The following is a 17,585-nucleotide window of genomic DNA, read 5'->3' as shown; positions in this document are numbered from 1 at the left end:
AATGAAGGAACTCACAATTGAACACATCCCATTTTACATCTTTCCCAATTAATATTTCTGGAAATTGTATGAAGTCAAATTTACCCTTTTATTTCCCGACACGGCCCACAACGGCCAGGGAGTGTCAGAATTATTCAAGGAACAGAATAAGTCAAAATCAAATGTTCTAGTGAACCCCAATCCAAACTGGAGGAACAACACCTCATCTTCTGATTGGGCGCTTTACAGCCTTCTCGACTGAACATCGAGTTCAACAACTTCAGAGCATGAACTCTCCCCTCCACCTTACCCCATTTCTGTTTATTTTATTTGATTTTGTTTCATTTCATTCATCCATTGCATCATCCATCTTTCTCACTTCCATTTTTGCACTTTCCATTCCAGCTCTCCTTCTTGTCCCCGCCTACCCCCCCTCTCCCAGTCCTTCAGGGCAACTGCCACATTCCTCAGGCAGTCCTTTAACAATCTGTACCTCTGTTCTGCCATTCATGCATTCTGATCACTGAATGGACACTTTTTAGCACCTTCTCAGCCTTCTGCATCCTCATTTATATTCCCTTTGTTCCATTTCACTCCCCCCTCCACCGTCATATTATGAATCTCTGCTGATTCTCTGATGAAGGATCATCCAGACTCGAAATGTTGGTTCTATTCTCCCCCCACAGATGCTGTCAGACTGGCTGAGATTTTCCAGCATTTTCTGTTTTTGTTGTGTAAGTTAAAGGCTCGGTGAATTCCTCCTTGCACTGATCGCACAGTAGCATATCATTTGTCTGGGAATTTCTGGCATATCTACAATATAACAGTGCAGTTGCACTGCTTCTTCTCAAGGAAATTCACGTGCAATTGATTTATGCTGGTTTCCCTTCAAGATATTGACATAAACAGATTGCCAGGATTATTTCTGCTACTTCCGTAGTACATTCACTGGAACCATTGCCATTCATTTACACCTTTACATCTTTACTCCTTCCAAGGAGTCACTGTCTGTGTGGAGTTTGCACATTCTCCCCGTACCTGCATGAGTTTCCTTTGGGTCCTCCGGTTTACTCCCACAGTGCAAAGATGTATGGGTTAGGTTGATTAGCTGTGCTAAATTGACCCTTAGTGTCATGGGGATCATCAGGGTAAATAGCAGGGTTACAGGGATGGGGTCTGGCTGGAATTGTTGTAAGTGCAGGCTCAATGGGCTGAATGGCCTCCTTCTGCACTGTAGTGATTCCAAGATTCTATGTATTCACTGTATTTATATGGCTAGTCCAGTTCAGTTTCTAGTCAATGACAACCCCCATAATAGGGGATTCAGTGATGGTTATACCATTGAATGCCAAGGGGCAATGCTTAGGCCCTCTCTTGTTGGAGACGGTCGGTGTCTGGCACTTGTGTGGCACAAAAGTTACTTGCCACTTGTCAGCCCAAGCCTAGATATTGTTCAGGTCTTATTGCATTTGGACGTGGACTGCGTTGTCCTGGATGGTGTTGAGCTTCTTGAGTGTGTTGGAGCTATATTCTTCTCAAGTGGAGTGTATTGTTGGAGAGTGTGATGGAATAGAGTATTGTTGCATAAAGTTAAATCTCACGGGATCCAGGGTGAGGTACCTAAACGGATACAAAATTGGCTTCATGACAGAAGCCAGAGGCTGGTTGTAGAGAGTTGTTTTTCAAACTGGAGGCCTGTGGCCAGCGGTGTGCCTCAGGGATCAGTGCTGGGCCCACTGTTATTTGTCATTTATATTAATGATTTGGATGAGAATATAGGGGGCATGGTTAGTAAGTTTGCAGATGACACCAAGATTGGTGGCATGGTGGACAGTGAGGAAGGTTATCTCCGATTGCAGCGGGATCGTGATCAATTGGGCCAGTGGGCTGACAAATGGCAGATGAAGTTTAATTTAGACAAATGCGAGTATAATGGTTGGAATGCGAGTATTTGCATGTAGTCAAGTCTTTACAGATACAGACAGTGCAAGTGGAGAGAGGGATAATCACAGGTTAAAGAGGTGTGAATTGACTCAAGCCAGGACAGAAAGTAGGATTTTGCAAGCACAGGCTAAATGGCGGGGGGGGTTACACGTAGTGTGATATGAACCCAAGATCTGGGTTGAGGCTGTCCTCATGTGTGCGGAACTTGGCTATCAGATTCTGTCAGCGATTCTGCGTTGTTGTGTGCCCTGAAGGCCGCCTTGGAGCGCACTTACCCGAAGATCGGCGGCTGAATGCCCTTGACTGCTGAAGTGTTCCCCGACAGGAAGGGAACATTCCTGCCTGTTGGGATTGTTGTGTGGTGTCCGTTCATCCATTGTTGTACCGCCTGCATGGTCTTGCCAATGTACCATGCCCCGGGACATCCTTTCCTGTAGCATATCAGGTAGACAACGTTGGCTGAGTCGCATGAGTACGTACCGTGTGCCTGGTTGGTGATGTTCTCACGTGTGATGGTGGTATCCATGTCGATGATCCAGCACGTCTTGCAGAGGTTGCCGTGGCAGGGTTGTGTGCTAATATGGTTGCTGTTCTCCTGAAGGCTGGGTAGTTTGCTGTGGACAGTGGTGTGTTTGAGATTGTGCGGTTGTTTGAAGGCAAGTAGTGGAGGTGTGGGGATGGCCTTGGCGAGATGTTCATCTTCATCGATGACATGTTGAAAGCTCCGAAGAAGATGTCGTAATTTCTCCTGTCTGGGGAAGTGCTGGACTACTGGTACACTGTGGATCGTGTCCCGTGTTTGCCGCAGCAACCTCTGCAAGACGTGCCAGATCATTGATGAATACCACCAACACATGTGAGAACACCACCCCCAGGTACATATTCATGCGACTCGGCCAACGTTGTCTACCTCATACGCTGCAGGAAAGGATGTCCCGAGGTGTGGTACATCGGCGAGACCATGCATACGCTACGACAACAGATGAACGGACACCGCTCAACAGTCACTAGGTAGGAGTGTTCCCTTCCTGTCGGGGAACACTTCAGCAATCAAGGGCATTCAGCCTCTGATCTTCTGGTAAGTGTTCTCCAAGGCGGCCTTCAAGACACACGACAATGCGGAATCACCAAGCAGAAATTGATAGCCAAGTTCTGCACGCATGAGGACGGCCTCAACCGGGATCTTGGGTTCGTGTCACACTACATGTAACCTCCCACCATTTGGCCTGGGCTTGCAAAATCCGACTAACTATCCTGGCTTGAGACAATCACATCTCTTTAACCTGTCATTATTCCTCTCTCCACTCGCTCTGTCTGTATCTGTAAAGACTTGATACACCAACCGTTATCTTGTAATTGTGTCTTTGCCTATGTATGCCGTGTTTGTGAAACCTACCTTTCCACTCACTTGATGAAGGAGCAGCGCTCCAAAAGCTCATGATTCCAAATAAACCTGTTGGACTTTAGGTTGGTGTTGTGAGACTTCTTAATCAGGGAGAGATTATTGTTGTTGCACCATTTCACCAGATTCTCTATCTCCTTCCTGTTTTCCGTCTCATCATTGTTTGAGATCTGACCCACTACGGTGGTGTCATCAGCAAACTTGAAAATGGAGTTGGAGCGGAATTTGGCCACATAGTCATAGGTGTACAGCAGATACATGGGAAAACCATCACCTTGAAATTCAATTCCAAGCCATTCACCATCAGACATGGAAATCTACCGCCATTCCTTCACTGTCATTGGGTTAAGATCCTGGAACTCCCTCCCTAACAACACAGTGGGTGCACCTACACCACATGGACTTAAGCAGCTCAAGAAGGCAGCTCACCTCCATCTTCTCAACGGTAATTAGGAATGGGCAATAAATGTTGGCCGAGCCAGTGAGGCTCACATCCCATGAAAGAATAAATTGATACAAAATATTTCCTGGACCCACCCATAATGGGAATCGTCGTGGACGGGATGAAATATTTGACCAGCTGTGGGTCCATTGATTTTGAACAGATATTTCTGGTCCCATGGTGGGCAGGACTGGAAATTTTTGGTCATTATGTTTTGAGTTTTACAATCACAGGCTGGTTGACTACAGTCAGTATTCTGCTTATTGTTAGTAGCCAAATGGATATGCTATTTTATATGCTATGCCAGTTTTTGATATGTGTTGTCTATGTACCTGGCATTGCATAAGCACTGAAATTCATAAGTTATAAGTTTATTTATGAGTCACAACTAGGCTTACATTAGCACTGCAATGAAGTTACTGTGAAAATCCCCCACTTGCCACACTTCGGTGCCTGTTCGGGTACACTGTGGGAGAATTTAGCATGGCCAATGCACCTAACCAGCACGTCTTTCGGACTGTGGGAGGAAACCAGAGCACCCGGAGGAAACCCACTCAGACACGGGGAGAACGTGCAAACTCCACACAGTGACCCAAGCTGGGAATCAAACCCGTGTCCCTGGTGCTGTGAGGCAGCAGTGCTAACCACTGTGCCACTGTACCACCCATGTTCCACATCTTCCATCATACTCATTTGTGTGTTATGCAGAACATCTTTTTGACTTGCTGGTAGCATTCTGCTCATGTAAAATACCTCTCGTGTTGCTACTGCAGAGTAGCAGTGTGAAACAATTAAACTTCTTCTCTGTCTCAAATTTTTGAGTTACTCTACAGTCCAGGGTAACTTGAGGTTAATTACACAAAGAAATAATTGATGATGTTTAGTTGGGCTCGTAATGTGTCTCACTTACCCTTGCTAGAATTTACATATGTTCATAGTGAGGGCTCTGTTCTCTGCAAGCAGTAAAAAAATGTGCCTATTTTGAATTAAACTAAAGCATGGGGGCAATAGTTCCTGGTGCATTCTCCATGGTAACGCCTCACATGGGTGGGCAACAACATGGCAGATGGAGTATAATTAGCGAAGTGCAAAGTTATTCACTTTGCTCCTAGGAATAGAAAAGCAGAATATTTTTTAAAAGGCGTAAAACTTGCAAGTGTTGATGTTCAAAGCAATGCAGAAAGTTAGTATGCAGGTACAGCAAGCAATGAAGAAGGTACATCCCATGTTGGCCTTTGTTACAAGTGGTTTGGAGTATAGGAATACAGACATCTTGCTACAACTGTTCTGGTGAGACAACATCGGAGTGCTTTGTGCAGTTTTAGTCTCCACATTTAAGGAAGGATATACTTGCATTCGAGGCAGTACAGTGAAGGTACACGATATTCATGTTGGGATGAGGGTCTTGGCCCATGATGGGAGGTTAAGTGAATTGAGTTATTTTTCTCTGGAGTTTAGAAAAATGAGAGACAATCTCATTGAAACCTTCAAGAGGTTTTAGAGGATAGACTTTGTAGAGATTATCTCTGCTGGTCAGGGAATCTAAAACATTTTAGGGCATAGTCTCAGGATGAGGAGCTGACCATTTAGAACTGAGGTGAGGAGAAACTATTTCATTCAAAGTGTTGTGAATCTTTGGAATTCTTTACACCAGAGCATTGTGCATGGTTCATCGTTGAATACAGATAAGGCTGGAGTAGACAGATTTTTGGTCATGCAGGGAGCCAGAGGGTATGGGGAATGGGCAGGAAAGTGAAGTTCATAGAATCATAAAAGCCCCACAGTGCAGAAGGAGGCCATTTGACCCATCAAGTCTGCACTGACTCTCTGACAGCACATCTTACCTAGGCCCACCCCTGCCTTACCTCACTAATTCTCCTAACGTACACATCTTGAGACACTAAGGAGCAATTTAGCATGGTCAATCCACCTAACCTGCAAATCTTTGGATAAAAGCAAATTATTGTGGATATTGGAATCTGAAGCCAAAAGAAAAAATGCTGGAAAATCTCAGCAGGTCTGGTAGCATCTACAAGGAGAGAAAAGAGCTGACGTTTTGAGTCCAGATGACCCTTTGTCAAAGCTAAAAGACATAGAAAGTGAGAGATATTTATCTCCTTCCAGTCTGTGCACAATCAAGACCCTGACCTTCCGGTTGCTTGCCATTTTAACACACGATCCTGCTCCCATGCCCACATGTCTGTCCTGGGCTTGCTGCAATGTGGTTTTACAGGAACAGCATCTCATCTTCCGGCTAGGCACTTTACAGCCTTCCCGTCTCAACGTCGCATTCAACAACTTCAGATGATTAGCTGTATCCCACCACGACCTCTTTGTTTTCTTTTCATTTCATTTTTAATTGGTTTCTACCTTTTACTTCTTTATTGTCCTTCTTTATTTTTCTTTCCCCCACAATCTTTCCCCCATAGGTGGTGGAGGCGGACACACTGGGAACGTTTAAGACTTATCTAGATAGCCATATGAATGGAGTGGGAATGGAGGGATACAAAAGAATGGTCTAGTTTGGACCAGGGAGCGGCACGGGCTTGGAGGGCTGAAGGGCCTGTTCCTGTGCTGTATTGTTCTTTGTTCTTTGTTTTGTTCTATATTATCACCCCTTTCCTTACCATTTCTCCCGCTTTGCTTCCCCTTCCCCCTGTTTCTCAATTTTACTCTCTCCCACCCATCCTCCCCCTCCCCCCACATCTTCATCTGTCACAGCTTACCCTCTGATTCTAGTTTCTCTGTTGTTTTCATACCTTTTATTCTCTTTATGGACTGCCATTAGTAGCCTTTTCCCTTGTTTTGGTGGCTATGACTCATCTTTCATTCCCTCACCCTGCAGTATAAATATCTCCCACTTTCTATGCCTTTTAGCTTTGACAAAGGGTCTCCTTACAGATGCTGCCAGACCTGCTGAGATTTTCCAGCATTTTCTCTTTTGGTTGCACATCTTTGGACTGAGGGAGGAGACCGGAGCACTCGGAGGAAACCCACGCAGACATGGGGAGAATGTGCAAACTCCACACAGACAGTGACCCAAGGCTGGAATCAAACCCTGGTCCCTGCTGCTGTGAGGCAACAGTGCTAACCATTGTTGAAGCCCAAGTTGGCCGTGATTGTACTGAATTGCAGAGCAAGCTTGACAAGCCAAAGGGCCCACTCCTGCTCCTATATTTTCTGCTTCTGTAACCAATCAGAGTCAACTTGCCAACCAATCAGCACCCTTTCCTTGGGCAGCATAGGCTGTTGCTCCCTTTGAAATTTGGTATTTTTGAGCCAGTCCTGCTGAGTACAGGATGAAAAGCTTTGTCAGTATGTCACTTTTTTCAGCAATAATAATCAAATAGCCAAAGCATGATGACAGTATTGTGTTCTTCTTTGTTATTATCTAATTTGCTACAATACAGATAGATGCATTGGCTGAGAGAGACTTTGTAAGTACAGATCAATAGAAATAAATAATACTCCAGTTTAGCCAACTGATTATCAATGTGGTTATATGGCATCATGTAATACAGCTGTAGTCTCAATTCAAATCTGGTTTTGCAAAAAAAAAAATTACATTTGGCCTTTGTGAATTAGTTCCACTTATTAAGGTTTATCATTTAGTGAAGAACATTTTGCTACATCTAGCAGGACGTCTTTGAATAGTGATTATTCAAAGAAATATATAATGACATAAAATGTTAACATATCAGTGTTAGCTTGATGCATTTGAGAAACAGTAAATATGACACTACTGTTTAAAAAAGGAGGCAGACAGAAGGTGGGTAACTATAGGCCGGTTAGTTTAACTTCTGAACTGGGGAAAATGCTTGTTCTATCATCAAGGAAGAAATAGCAAGCATCTGGATATAAATTGTCCCGTTGGGCAGATGCAGCATGGGTTCATGAAAGGCAGGTCATGTTTAACTAATTTACTCGAATTCTTTGAGGACATTATGAAAGCGGTGGGCAATGGGGAACCGGTGGATGTAGTGCATCTGGATTTCCAGAAGACATTCGACAAGGTGCCACACAAAAGGTTGCTGTATAAGATAAAGGTGCATTTGATTTGATTTGATTTGATTTATTATTGTCACATGTATTAACATACAGTGAAAAGTATTGTTTCTTGCGCGCTATACAGACAAAACATACCGTTCATCGAGAAGGAAACAAGAGAGTGCAGACTGTAGTGTTACATTCATAGCTATGGTGTAGAGAAAGATCAACTTAATGCAAGGTAAGTCCATTCAGAAGTCTGACAGCAGCAGGGAAGAAGCTGTTCTTGAGTCAGTTGGTGCGTGGCCTCAGACTTTTGTATCTTTTTCCCAAAGGAAGAAGGTGGAAGAGAGAATGTCCGGGGTGCATGGCATCCTTAATTATGCTGGCTACTTTGCCGAGGCAGCGGGAAGTGTAGACCGAGTCAATGGATGGGAGGCTGGTTTGCATGATGGATTGAGCTACATTCATGACCTTTTGTAGTTCTTTGCGGTTTTGGGCAGCGCAGGAGCCATACCAAGCTGTGATACAACCAGAAAGAATGCTTTTTATGGTGCATCTGTAAAAGTTGGTGAGAGTCGTTGCTGACATGCCAAATTTCCTTAATCTTCTGAGAAAGTAGAGGCGTTGGTGGGCTTTCTTAACTGTAGTTTTGGCATGGGGGGACCAGGACAGGTTGTTGGTGATCTGGACACCTAAAAACCTGAAGCTCTTGATCCTTTCTACTTCATCCCCGTTGATGTAAACAGGGGCATGTTCTCCTTTCTGCTTCCTGAAGTCGATGACAATCTCCTTCGTTTTGTTGACATTGAGGGAGAGATTATTGTTGCTGCACCAGTTCACCAGATTTTCCATCTCATTCCTGTACTCCGTCTCGTCATTGTTTGAGATCCGACCCACTATGGTGGTGTCGTCAGCAAACTTGAAAACCGAGTTGGAGGGGAATTTGACCACAGAGTCATGGGTGTATATGGTAGGGGGCTGGGATCTCAGCCTTGTGGGGCATCGGTGTTGAGGATGATCGTGGAGGAGGTTTTGTTGCCTATCCTTACTGATTGTGGTCTGTGAGTTAGGAAGTTCAGGATCCAGTCGCAGAGGGAGGTGCCGAGGCTTAGGTCACGGCATTACAGGTAATGAATTAGCATGGATGGAGAACTGGTTAACTAACAGAAAGCAAAAGTGGGGGTAAATGGGTGTTTTTCTGGTTGGCGATCAGCAACTAGTGGTGTGCCTCAGGGATCAGTGTTGGAACCGCAATTGTTTACGATTTATATCGATGATTTGAAGTTGGGGACCAAGTGTAGTGTGTCAAAATTCGCAGATGACACTAAGATGGGTGGCAGAGCAAAGTGCACAGAGGACGCTGAAAGTCTGCAAAGGGATATAGATAGTTTAAATGAATAGGCAAGGGTTTTGCAGATGGAGTACAATGTTGGTCAATGTGAGGTCATCCATTTTGGTAGGAATAACAGCAAAATACACTACGATTTAAATGGTAAAAAATTGCAGCATGCTGCTATGCAAAGGAACCTGGGTGTCCTTGTGCAGGAATCTCAAGGAGTTGGTTTACAGGTGCAGCAGGTAAGTAAGAAGGCAAATGGAATTTTGTTCTTCATTGCGAGAGGGATGGAGTTTAAAAACAGCGAGGTTATGTTGCAGCTGTATAAGGTGGTGAGGCCACACCTGGAGTAGTGTGCACAATTTTGGTCTCCTTACTTGAGAAAGGATATACTGGCACTTGAGGGGGTACAGACGATATTCACTAGGTTGATTCCTGAGTTGAGAGGGTTGGCTTATGAGGAGAGACTTAGTAGACTGGGGTGATACTCATTGGAATTCAGAAGAATGAGGGGAGAACTTATAGGAATATATAAGATTATGAAGGGAATAGATAAGATAGAAGCAGAGAGGTTGTTTCCAGTGGTGGGTGACACTAGAACTAAGGGGCATAGCCTTAAAATAATGGAGAGCATATTTAGGACTGAGTTGAGGAGGAACTTCTTCACCCAAAAGGTTGTGAATCTGTGGAATTCCCTGCCCAGTGAAGCAGTTGAGGCTACCTCGTTGAATGTTTTTAAAGCAAAGATAGATAGATTTTTGAATAGTAAAGGAATTAAGGGCTATGGTGAGCAGGCGGGTAAGTGGAGTTGAGTCCACAAAAAGATCAGCCATGATCTTATTGAATGACGGAGCAGGCTCGAGGGGCCAGGCGGCCTACTCCTGCTCTGGTTTTTATGTTGTTTATGTTCTTATGAGGGAATAATGAAAATGATTGATAATTTAATCCACTGCTGCCTTTTATAAAGTAGAAATTAGAATGCAATATAATCCAACTGAGTTTCTGCTTGTTTTCTGCTTGATAATTTTCATGATTCATTGCAGGGAAATAAATGCTGCAGGAAATATGGACATTAGCAAAATTGGCACATTGTAAATACTGGCATAATTTTTGCATAAGTGCAGTCCTTGGTTGTAGAGTTAACCTGTTTTGTTTCAGAGTAGGCAGGATGGCCGATGAAGATTCCAAGCAGGTGAACTCTACAACCAAGTTCCCAATTATACTCGGGCAGAAGCAACCATCATATTACAGGGAGCTCAGAGAAGACATAGTGAACAGACCTTATCAAATGTCAAAGTAAACTCAGTTTCTCCCTCCACAGACGCTGCTGGACCCACTGAGTTTATCCAGCATTTTCTGTTTTTATTGTAGGACTTGCCTTTAGTATTTTCACATGACCTTCTGTCACAGTCTGTGACTGTCCTGGTACCTTCCTCTGGCCAAAGATTCAACGTAAGGTTTTCAGCATTAAATCAATCACGTCCATCGAGAGCAGCACAAAATGCAGCATAAGATTTAAATTAAAACACAAAAATGTATGTGGAATAATGATTATTAGAACAGTGCAAAGGATTTTCAGGATATCAGCCGAACTTTGATAGGAAAATACATTTTTAATGGTCTGTTAGTTTATATGTGGTTCAAGGATAAGTATTTGGGTTTTAAAATGTCTGTAGGCAACTCTTCTCCATTTTTCACTGTTTTGTCATGAGTGCCATGCCAAGAACGTCTTAATAATGTTAATCTTAGCACTGCTGCTGTAAATGGCAGAAGGAGCTATCGCAATGACGTTACAAGGGTGTTTTTACAAGTCCATACTACCATGCTGAAGCTTGCCTCATGCAAGTACATAACAGGAATATGGACACGCAGTTGACATGATTTTAAAAACATTAATTTAAGTGGAAAATTGGGGTTTGTGCTCACCTGACTTTCTGAATTATACCTGACAGGTGAATAAAGCTCTCTGCTCTTGGTGAAGAGTCATAAAATGATGCCTGTCACAATTTTTAAAATTGATTATTAAAAATATTTAAGGAACAATTGGAGTTATGTAAAAATATTCACATCGTAAACAGTGATATGGTGATTGATTCTTAATATTTTTCTCATAGTTTAATTGCCACTATTTCACTTTATTTTGATTTATTGTATCCATCAGTTACAATAATTGAGTGCGTTGCATAGTCATAAAATATATATCCAGATAGTTCTCAATGATGGTGTGAATGAATAATCTGCACAATCAGTGAATCATCTCTGGATTGCTAACAGAACAGCGCCATGCTCAAGGACCAGATCTTACTTAGTTGTCAGGATGCTTGTGTTGCGTTGCTGCTTGCATGTGCCTGAAATCAGATCTTGGAGTATTAAGTTATATGTGCATAATGACTCGTCTGAATTCCTTTCCACATCTTTTTAGCGAAACCATTAAACCATTCATTATAAACAGGATAACATCTCTGCTAAAATTACAAAGACAAAATGCAGGCAGAAAATGCTAAGTGCTCGGATGTTAGTATCTCACAGTATCAATTGTGGCCCACCGTGTTTATTGAAAAGTGTTTGGCAAGGTTTTATTCTTTGTTTCCAGAACATTGCGATTATTATTCCTATTATTTAAAAATATACTAATAATGGATAAAAGCAAATTACTACGGATGCTGGAATCCGAAACCAAAAGAGAAAATGCTGGAAAATCTCAGCAGGTCTGGCAGCATCTGCAAGGAGAGAAAAGAGCTGACGTTTCGAGCCAAAGGTGACCCTTTGTCAAAGCATTTTCTCTTTTGGTTACTAATAATGGTATTTTATTCAAGAAAAGCATTCGCAGCTTGAAAACTGAATTGAAGTGCAGTTTAATTATGTATATATATAGATGTATTATAATGCTAGATCTGAACTTTTTGTTTCATTGCTCTCTCTGCTGCCCTGTCATTTGAGGATGTGTGAATAAAGTTGTTCAGTAATGACTGCCTGCAGTTGAGCTGTGTTCGTCTCCCTCAGTGAAAAACAGCTGAAAGATGACGATGAGGCTGGGATGGAATTTTCTTTTACATTTCATGTGAGAAATTAAGGACTGAGGAACATTGTGATACACATTTGAAACTCCCAGAGTGGGATTTTCCGCCAGTGCTCGGCTCCTGTCCAAGACCCCAATTAACTGCAAAGGGTCATGAACGAAGCCCAGTCCATCACTCAAACCAGCCTCCCATCTATTGACTCTGTCTACACTTCCCACTGCATCGGCAAAGCAGCCAGCATAATTAAGGACCCCACACACCCCAAACATTCTTTCTTCCACCTTCTTCCGTCAGGAAAAAGTTACAAAAGTTCTGAGGTCACATACCAAACCAACTCAAGAACAGCTTCTTCCCTGCTGCTGTCAGACTTTTGAATGGACCTGTCTTGCATTAAGTTGATCTTTCTCTACACCCTCGCTATGACTGTAACACTACATTCTGCACCCTCTCCTTTCCTTCCATATGTACGATATGCTTTGTCCGTATAGCACACAAGAAACAATCCTTTTCACTGTATAATAATACATGGGACAATAATAAATCAAATCAAATCAAATCAATAAATCAAATCAAATCCCACCTAAGGTCAGCAGACCTTTCCATGATCTGTCCTCACCCGCAACATGGCGGACAGGACAGGAAAATTCACCCCCTAATGTTGATTTGGAGGAGGTTTGAGCAATTTAAAAGATTGTTCCATGTGTACATTGCATGTTGCTACACAGTGAGTCAGCATGGTCTGCACATGAAATAAAAAATGGCGACAAAGACGTATTTGGAGATGATGGACAAATTCAACTGTGACAAAGAGGACTGGTCTAATTATGAACAAGTGTTACACCTTTGGCTGAAAACAAATAAAATAGGAGTTGGGGATCTAGTAAATGTTTTCATCATTATGATGGGGTCAGCTGCTTTTAAGATAGTGTCCAAACAATGTTGCCCCCAGTGACCATGGGGAACCCACGCTGAGCATCAGTGAGCAGGTTATTGCTGAGTAAGTACGTTCAAAATGATTTTCCTTTCATAAAACCACGCTGACCCTGCCTGATTGTATTATGATTTTCCAAATGCACTGCTATTACCTCCTTAATAATAGATTCTACAATCTTTCCCTGTGACATGTGTTAGGCTAACTGGTGCATCATAACTGGGGGGGTCGGTTAGCTCAGTTGGCGGGATGGCTGGTTGGGGATGCAGAGCGATGCCAGTAGCATGTGTTCAATTTCCGTACTGGCTGAGGTTATTCATGAAGGCCCGCCTTTTCAACTTTGCCTGAGGTGTGGTGATCCTCAGGTTAATCACCACCAATCAGCTCTTTCCCTGAAAGGGGAGAGCAACCTATGATCATCGGTGGCACAGTGGCACAGTGGTTAGCACTGCCGACTCACAGTGCCAGGGACCTGAGTTCGATACCTGGCTTGGGTCACTGTCTGTGTGGAGTTTGCATATTCTCCCCATGTCTGCGTGGGTTTCCTCTGGGTGCTCTGGCTTCTTCCAACAGTCCAAAGATGTGCAAGTTAGGTGAATTGGTAATGCTAAATTCTCCCTCAGTGTACTCGAACAGGCACCAGTGTGTGGCGATTCGGGGATTTTCACAGTAACTTCATTGCAGTGTGAATGTAGGCCGATTTGTGACTAATAAATAAACTTTACTTCATCTGGGACTATGGTGACTTTACCTAGTTTCCTGCTTTCTGTCTCGCTGCTTTCTTGAATAGAAGTGTCATAGAATCATAGCATCATACACTGCAGAAGGAGGCCATTCAGCCCATCGAGTCTGCACTGACCACAATCCCACCCAGGTCCTATCTCCATAACCCCTGCATTTACCTGGCTAGTTCCCCTGACACTAAGGGGCAATTTAGCATGGCCAATCCACCTAACCCGCACATCTTTGGAGTGTGGGAGGAAACCGGAGCACCCGCAAGAAACCCACGCAGACACGGGGAGAATGTGCAAACTCCACACAGACAGTGACCCAAGCCGGGAATCGAACCCAGGTCCCTGGCGTTGTGAGGCAGCAGTGCTAACCACTGTGCCACCATGCTGCCCATATTTGCAATCTTCCAATCCACTGGAACCTTTCCAGAATCTAGGGAATTTTGAAAAATCATAACCAATGCATCTACAATTTCTGCAGATACTTAATTTAACACCTTAAGATGCAAACCTTGAGGTCCAGAGGACTTGCCAGACTTTAATTCTAATAGTTTTCCCAATATAGCTTCCCCTAGTGATTGGAAGTGTCTTATTTCCTTCCTCCCTTTTACCTCTTGTTTTTCAAGTATTTTTTTGATTATTTTTGTGTCTTCTACGCTGAAGACAGACACAAAATACCAGTCCAATGCTTCTGCTGTTTCTTTGTTTCCCATTAGTAATTTTTCACTTTCACCCTCTGAGTGATCAATTTTCACCTTATTATTCTTTTCTTATGTATATACTTGTCGGAATTCTTGCCATCTGTTTTTATATTTTTAGCTATCTTTCTCTCTATCAAATTTTCTCCTTCCTTGTTTTTGTTCAGTCATTGTTTGCTGGTTTCTAAAATCTGTCCAATCTTCTGACTTACCATTATTTTTTGCAGTACTGTACGCTATTTCCTTCAATTTGATACTCTCCTTAAATTACTAAGTTAGCCATGGATGTTGCTTCCTTTTTACAGAGTCTGTCTTTCTTCATGGAATATATCTTTGCTGAGAGTTATGAAATGTTCAACTACTATTTTACTTTTTAACCTATTTTCCCTGTTCACTTTCGCCAAATCTGTCTTCATACTATTGTAATTGTCTTTATTTAAGTTTAATACACTAACCTTAGAACCACACTTCTCACCTTCAAACTGAATGTGAAATTCTATCATGCTCTGTGTATTGTTGTCTCGAGGCCTTTTTACTATGATGTTAATAATTAATTCTGGCTCATGGCATAGTAAGAGTTTTAACAACACCAGGTTAAAGTCCAACAGGTTTATTTGGTAGCAAATGCCATTAGCTTTCGGAGCGCTGCTCCTTCGTCAGATGGAGTGGAAATGGAGTGGAAATCTCCACTCCAGAATCTCCAGCAGATTTCCACTCCATCTGACGAAGGAGCAGCGCTCCGAAAGCTAATGGCATTTGCTATCAAATAAACCTGTTGGACTTTAACCTGGTGTTGTTAAAACTCTTACTGTGTTTACCCCAGTCCAACGCCGGCATCTCCACATCATCATTGCATAGGACCAGATCTGAAATAGCCTGATCTCTGGTTGGCATTAAAATGTATTGCTCAAATTGTCCCGAATTCATGCTATGAAATAATCTTCATGGCTTCCTTTGCCAATTTGATTTGTGCCAATATATATGAAGATTAAAATCAACCATGATTATTACAGTATCTTTCTTACAATCTCAACTTTTTCTTCCTCTATACTTTGTGGTTACTGTTAGGGGATCTATGACCTACTTCAACAAATTACTTCTTATTTTTTCAATTCCTTATCTCTACCCGAAGTGATTCCACATCTTGATCTTCAGAACCTAGGTCATCTCTCATAACTATACTAATATCATCCTTAATTAATACTGTTATCCCACCACCTTTTCCTAGCTTCCAATCCTCTGATATGTCAAACATCCTTGTAATCACCTTGTAATCATGTCTTTGAAATCGCTATCACATCATACATATTTATTTCTATCTGTGCTATCAATTTATCCACTTTGTTATAAATGTTCTGTGCATTCAGATACAGAACCTTTTTTTTTGAATTGTTACAATTTTTGCAAACTCTGCCCTTATCTGCTGGTTCACTCTTAAGTTTCTATGCTCCATCCATTCCTGGCACATTCTTGTTATCATTACCCACATCACTATTCTGCTCTACTATCTTCTCCTTCCTCTTTAATTTATCACATCTCCCTTTGTGTGATGCCTTTACTCAATTATTTAGCTTAAAGCCCTTTCCTGTGCCTTGGTTATATGGTCCCAGCATGACTGAGGTGAAAACCATCCCGCTGCTACAGCTCCCACTTTCCTAGTACTGGTGCCAGTGTCCTGTGAATCAAAATCCATTTCTCCCACACCAAAATTTGAACCATGCGTTTAACTCTCTAATCTTATTTACCTGCACTAGTTCACTTATGGCTAAGGTAGCAATCCAGGCATAATTACCTTTGTGTGTCGGCCTTTAATTTAGTATTTAGTTGTTCATGATTCTGAAGGAGAACCTCTTTCCAAGTCCTATCCATGTGAAACATGACAACTGTATCCTCCCTTCCCCACTGCAAGTTCTTCACCAGCCCAGAGCAGATGCACTGAATCCTGATACCAGGCAGGCAACATAGCTTTCTGGTCTCACATTCTTGGCTGCAGGAAACACTGCCTATCCCCCTGATTATACTGCGTACTCACTACCACTGCCTATCAATTCTTGTTGAACTCATGTTCATTCTAGATTTTATGGCATGGGGCAGAAGGTATTTAGTGTTTTCTTTGTTGTCTCTTGTATGGTAAAAATTCTTCTGTTTCAAACTATAGAATTTGTATCTTCATTATTTTAGTAAATAACTGGGGTTTTGAATATTGTCTACTTTAAAGTAGAAATTACTTGTCTCGACTGAGATCCCAAGAAACCTGAGGGCTCTTTGCTGGATTTTGAATCCACAGACAAGTACAGGCGATGGAACTTTCTGAAGTTAGAGGAACAAGATTTCACTGTGAATTTGACTTTGACAAATGAAAAGCAGGATGGCTTTATCAATTTCCATGACTTTTCTAGGGAGGGAATATTTCTCCTAGAATTATTTGACACAATTGCTCAACTTAGGTTTATAGTATTAGCAGAAAAGTTGAAGTTAGAGTTAAAAGCAGGGATTAAAACAGCAGAAATATTTACGGCAATAGCACAGGATCAGGGGTTAGATGAATAAAAGGCCTAAATAATAGCTTGTGTTAGCTAGAATTTAGTTGTAAATGGAACAATTTGAAATGGAAAAGGAAATGAAGTTATTCAAAAAAGAAAGAAATACAAAGGCATGAACTTGAACTCCAGAGAGAGGTTAGCAAGGGAGGAAAGAGATAACAAAAGAGACAGACCTTCAGAGAGAAAGAAATCTAGCCACATGAACTGGCTAAAGAAAAACTGAGGTTACATGGTTTAAGAAAAGCTGTTCTGGTCAATATAAATGATAGCAATAGAGATGATGTAAAGAAAGTAGTATGCTTTCAGTGCAGGAGGGGAACATAAAAGCAAATTGTTGGATGTTAAAAGTTAAATCAAAGTTTATTTATTTATTAAAGTTTATTTATTAGTCTCAAGTAAGGCTTACATTAACACTGCAATGAAGTTATTGTGAAATTCCCTTAGTCGCCAAAGTCCAGCGCCCGATCGGGTCAATGCACCTAACCAACATGTTTTTTGGACTGTGGGAGGAAACCGGAGCCCCCGGAGGAAACACATGCAGACACGGGAGAACATGCAAACTCCACACA

The sequence above is a fragment of the Mustelus asterias genome, chromosome 1 (genome assembly GCF_964213995.1).
Source record: "Mustelus asterias chromosome 1, sMusAst1.hap1.1, whole genome shotgun sequence".
Classification (NCBI taxonomy): domain Eukaryota; kingdom Metazoa; phylum Chordata; class Chondrichthyes; order Carcharhiniformes; family Triakidae; genus Mustelus; species Mustelus asterias.
This window is presented reverse-complemented; position numbering follows the sequence as displayed.